The 5,889-nt window shown below is 52.8% G+C and overlaps 1 non-coding gene across 1 annotated transcript; it reads right to left on the reverse strand.

Annotated features, from left to right (window-relative positions):
• Positions 1 to 1,739: 1,739 nt before the first annotated feature.
• On the reverse strand, positions 1,740 to 1,824 carry TRNAQ-UUG (transfer RNA glutamine (anticodon UUG)). The gene has a single exon. It is a non-coding gene; the product is annotated as a tRNA-Gln (tRNA).
• Positions 1,825 to 5,889: the final 4,065 nt, after the last annotated feature.

A 5,889-nucleotide genomic window follows, 5' to 3' on the forward strand; every position in this document is an offset into this window, starting at 1 on the left:
TCTGAGTCTAAACCTGGCTTGTTCCCTGGAGTCCCACAGCCTCCAGCACGCAAAAACGCCTCTTAAATCGGTAACCACTAGTTACCAGTGGATCTGGTGCTATTACTATTATTGTTGTTTATTGTTACTTATGACCTTGATGCCAAAAACATTTTGATTCAGCTGGGGTTCGGACCTCCCTGCCACCCGCGCGCCCTCATCCCCCAAAGCTCCGGGCCCAGGCGACCCGGCGCGGCCGCTGTGGGAACAGCCACCCCAGAGACCCGGGGTCGGTGTGGTGGCACCCCCTGGAGGCAGCGCTCGGAATCGCCGCAAGAACCCGACCCTTAAGCGCAGGTCCCCTGTGGGCGCTCAGCACCAGACTGAAGACCCCCAGACAGCAGCTCCCGCGCGGGGAGGAAGGAGGAAATAAAGACGACATTTACCAAGCGACTCTTGTGTACTGGGCAAGGTGCTAGGCATTTCCTCTCCATTTTCTTGTGGCACACCCACTCAACCTCATTTTCCAGCAGTGGAAGCTGAGGTTTGGAGAAGTTATAACAACCAGGGATGCAGAACTGGATTTGAATCCAAGTCTGTGCCACACCTGGGCTCCTCCTGGGTAAGTATGAAGAGGAAAAGGCCACCGGACACTCACTGGACTCTAAGATCAGCCTCAGGAGGTCACGCATAGTGACAATGATGATGATAAAAAGTAATTCAAGTCATTAATTGAGGCAGTATTCGGAATTGGACTGCCACCTTTTTCTGCCTGTGTGACTTTAGTCAACTAAGTTGCTAACCAATCTGAGCCTCAGATTTACCATTAGTAAATGAGCTTAATTACAGGCCTTCTGTTTGGGGCTGTCATTTTGAGATCCTTTGCAATAATGGAGATAAAATGTTTAGCTTAGCACCTGGCCTGTAGTAGGTGCTCAGGAAAACAACTAATATAATTTACTCATTTGGCCATTATTTACTGAAAACCTAGGGGGCTAAGGGATGCAACAACAAAGAAATATAGAGGGGTGCCTGGGTAGCTCAGTCGATTAAGCATCCGACTCTTGGTTTCGGCTCAGGTAATGGTCTCATGGTTTGTGAGTTCAAGCCCCACATCAGGCTCTGTGCTGATGGTGCAGAGCCTGCTTGGAATTCTCTCTCTCTCCCTCTCTCTCTGCCCCTCCTACTTTCTCTCTCTTTCTCTCTCTCAAAATAAATAAATAAACGTAAAAAAAAGAAAGATATTGTTTTGCTTTATTATTTAAAAAAAATTTTTTTAATGTTTTATTTAGTTTTGACTGAGAGAGAGATAGAGCATGAGCAGGGGAGGGACAAAGAGAGAGGGAGACACAGAATCCGAAGCAGGCTCCAGGCTCTGAGCTGTCAGCACAGAGCCTGATGTGGGGCTCGAACTCACGGACCGCAAGATCATGACCTGAGCCAAAGTCAGACACTCAACAGACTGAGCCACCCAGGTGCCCCAATATTGTTTTGCTTTAATGACTTCCTTGTCTCTATGTTCCTAGGATCTAGAACATTGCCTGGCTTAATAAATGTTGAAATGAATGAACGAATAAAGGAATAAATCAATGAATGAATGACATACTGCAGTAAGTCAGTCCTTGGTTGTAGTTTTGGGGAGAGTAAGAGGGAGAAATGCGAGTTTTTTAAGACAGAGAGAGAGCATGAACAGGGGAGGGTCAGAGAAAGAGGGAGACACAGAATCTGAAAAGGCTCCAGGCTCTGAGCTGTCAGCACAGAGCCTGACGCGGGGCTTGAACCCACGGACCTCGAGATCATGACCTGAGCCAAAGTCAGACGCTCAACCGACTGAGCCACCCAGGCGCCCCGAAAGGCGAGTTTTTTAAATAATAGTTAATATTTCTTGGACACTTAGAATGCATCCAGTACCAGACTAAATGCTTTTTGTGTTCTCAATTCATCCTCACAGCAAACACATCAGGTAAAAAATATTATCTGGTTTTACAGAGACGAAAACAATCTGTGAGGTAGAGTGCCTTTCCTAAGGTCCCACAGTGACTAATTGCAGAGGCAGGTTTTAGGCTTGGATTTGTCCCTGGGCTCCCTTGAAGCAGTGGGCTCCTCCTATCCTCCTCCCACCTCTAGATGGGAGCTCTTGGCACACAGAAACTCAGCAGAATGGCCTCTACCTGCACCAGTAATAATGGGGAATGTGCTACTCTCAGCTTTTGGAGCAAGTTCACTCCACCCGCTCGTGTGTTGAACCTCATATTTGATTGCTTTCCACAACAGTCCTGTGAAGAGGATATTAACTGACCGTTTCACGGACAGAGAACTGAGGTTCAGCGAGGTTGGCTTCCCAAGGTCGCAGAGGCACGCTCTGGAGTGTGGCGGAGGCTGCTGCCAAGACTCCACCCCCTCTGCGGCCCCCTGGTGCCGCTCTCTACTTCCAAGCTCCTCCCTCTGCCAGGCATGCCTCCTCCCCTTCCTCCACTCTCAGCCCCCTCGCTGCCCCGTCCTCTTGGCCAAGGTAACTACCGGCCTAAGCCTGAGTAAGGTGAGCTAAGAGGGACCTCTTGGGTTGGGCTCCTGCCCAAGGTGGTGGCCAGGAGGTCACTGTTCACCTAGGATGGAATTTTGATCAGTTCACAACTTTTCTGATTCTGGTTTTGGTTGGGAATTTAGAAAGAAGGGCTTCCTGGATTCTCTGCCAAGGAAGGGCTCATCTTCCTTCGGTTTAGTTCTTTTTTTAATTTTTTAATGTTTATTTTTGAGGGAAAGACAGAGCATGAGCGGGGGAGGGGCAGAGAGAGAGAGGGAGACACAGAATCTGAAGCAGGCTCCAGGCTCTGAGCCGTTAGTACAGAGCCCTATGCGAGGCTTGAACTCTTGTGAGGCAAGATCATGACCTGAGCTGAAGTCAAATGCTTAACCTGGTGAGCCACCCAGGTGCCCCGGTTTAGTTCTTACCTTAGGGGTCTCAGCAGGAGAAAGGGAACACAAAGCTTCAAATGGAAGAGTATTTAATGAAGGAACTATTCACAGAGGTGTGGGCAAGAATGGTGAAGCACCCTGGGGCTCACAACTGAGGGATGGTATCCACCCCCCCCACCCCCCCCACCCCCCCCCCAAGGACCTGACAGGCAAGAGGAGAGAACCTTGTTAATGAATCTGGTGAGCGCGTTGTACCCATGGGTGCAGGCTGCCGCACAGGAGCTGTGGCTCTCTGTGGAGGAACATAGTAACTGCCAAAATCACAGAGGGAGGTGGATGTTAGAAATATCTCAGTCTAACTCCCCTCCTTCGCACTGATCTTAGACACTGTCAGTGTCTCCTATTAGCCAAACTCCACCTGAAACTGTAAGGCAAGGGGGCCAGGTAAGACTGTCAGCCAGAGTCGGCCCCAGAGCAGAGAGGCATGGAGGGTGGCGGTTAGGCAAAGAGCAGCCAGCCCAGGGCCTTCTCGGCTCTTTCTGGACTTGGCTTTGTAAAGGGGCCGAGAAACAGAGTGGCTATGCCCGTGTTTCAAAGAAGCCTGTGCCGGACATCAGCACCCTTTCTCCTCCTTCCAGGTCCAGGTTACTCTGTTTGTGAGGTTGTCCTACTCCTGGAGTTCATCTGTCCCATCCCTGGCTTCCCTGGTTTTCAGTGCCTAGCACAGCACTCAGCAACCCGAGTCGGGCATTATTCTCTGCATGGGTTTGTCTCCCCAGACAACAGTTCTTGCATCCGTTACACTGTGAGCTCTTTGCAGGCAGGGGCCTGGGCCAAATTAGGCCGTTTGCCCTGACACAGGCCCTCGCACAGGCCGAATGCCGCCGTATGCCAAGTGAAGTGAGTCCCGTGTCGTCACATACCTCTCTCAGCCTTAGTATGTGCAATCTGAGCACACGTGAATGTCTGTTTCCCTAAGTACACAGGGGCTTCTTGGTGGTGAGCAGCAGAGGCTTTTTTTTTTTTTTTTTTTTTTTTTTGAGATTCTATTATGTACCAGGCCCTGTGCTGGGTCTTGGGGACACGGCAGGGGACAAGACAACGCAAAGTCCCTGCTCTCATGGGGCTTCCATTCTAGTGGGGAAAGCGGAAAAGGAAGGAATGGAAAAGAAACAACATTATTTCAGATGTAATCCGTGCTGTACAGAAAATAAGGCAGTGGGATAAATAGTAACTTGATAGACATTTATGCTGGGGGGCGGGGACATCAGGGAAGGGTTTTCTGAGGCGATGGCATGTAGGCAGAGACCCAAAGAAGAGTAGAAGCTGGGATGTGAAGGACGTTCGACAAGACAAGTGGGAACAGCATAAACTAAGGTATGCAGGTGGAAGTGCTTCTGGGACCCTGAGAGATTTGGGGTTGCAGCCTAAGGAAGGCTTTAGGGAAGGTTAGAAGGGGTGAGGAATTCGGCTTTGGGGACAGCCCAGGGCCAGCTCCTGGGCTGGGCGGGGGCGGGTGTTGGAGGGGAAGGGATAGCCCTTCTTAAGGCCACCCTTGCTGCCTGTTGCCTAGCACCTACAGCAAATAGTGCTGCCGCAGGCCTCACCCTGGCTCCCTCAGCTCCTCTCTGAGTGGCAGCAGCTGTCAAATGACCAGCAGCTGAGGCTTTGCCAACCTCCTCCTCTGGAATATTTTAGGGGTAAGTCAGAAAATGACCAGCCGCCTCCTTAAAACCCGGCTTTTTCTAATGCATGCCTTACAAGGGTGTATTTGGCTACCCTGGGTGTTAATCTCTCACCCCCTTGCATTAGACAGAGAGATATAAATACACAGCCACAGGCGTCACCCTCAGATACACAGATTAGTGAACCTGTCGGCAGGCCCCGGGTCACACACAGAGGACACGCCAGGCATGGCCCTGTGAGCACCCACTCCCATACTAACACGCATCAGCCCTAGTCCCTCGAGGGCACACAATCACTCGCAGGCCCATACACGTGCCCCACAACACAGTCACAACAGTCCACAACCGTGGATCCCCACGCCTAACAACCACTCTCTATCCCGCGCCCCAAGATTATACAAGCCCCCAACCCTATGCCCCCACACAGACATGTACCCCACAGTCGTCACAGAGTCACACACGGGCACACAATCCCACCATCTCCCCCTCCACATACACAACCATGTGGTGTTCACACCGCCTGCAGTGGGCACGTTGATCGCAACACACAACCCACACGCATTCAACACCGCGGCACCATTGCCCCACCCCCGCCCCACACTCAAGGCCTCTCTGATTAAACACACATCCAGCCCCTCGCTCTTTACAGTACACAGCATTCTTGTGCGGTTGAGTCAAAGACCTCCTCAGACAGAGAGATTAAGTAGAAAAAAGGCATCGGAAGGGAGAATGCCGGAGGCCCAGGTCTGGGAAGGGGCCGGCAGCTTCTGGCTTAGGGAGAAAGACTTCAGTGTTGAAATTTGACCCTGACTCTAATGGGCTAAGGCCTTGGGGGGAGGGGGCACGCCTCGGAGTGGACAGAGGAGCGGCTGGGTCGGGGTGACAGGTGGAGCAAGCGGAGGGACCCCAGGAAACCCCGCAGCGCGGGGGGTGGACATCGGTGTTAAATGTGGACTCGACCTTATAGGCTTAAGCCCCTCCCACGCAGTCCTCCCACCGCCCTTCCCTAGCCCCCAGCAACAGGCTCCCGACTATCCCCAAACGCACCGGGTGTGGCCGTGACCCCTCCTCCCCCAGCCCTTCGGGACAGCTGCGGGGCACCGCGCTCAGGCCTCCCCTCCCCCTCCCCCTGCGCAGGTGGGGCTCGCAGGACGCCGAGCTGCGCGCGCTGGGGTGCCGGGTCCCTCTCAGTCCCCCCACCTCAACCCTCTGCCCCGACCCCAGGCAGGGGAAGTGCTCTTCTGGGGCTGCAGAGCCCCCCCCCCCCCACCCCCCTTCAGCTGGGACCCTTGGAAGGAATGAGTGGAGA

Source organism: Panthera pardus, unplaced genomic scaffold (genome assembly GCF_024362965.1).
Source record: "Panthera pardus isolate Hobbes unplaced genomic scaffold, ASM2436296v1 HiC_scaffold_11, whole genome shotgun sequence".
NCBI lineage: Eukaryota > Metazoa > Chordata > Mammalia > Carnivora > Felidae > Panthera > Panthera pardus.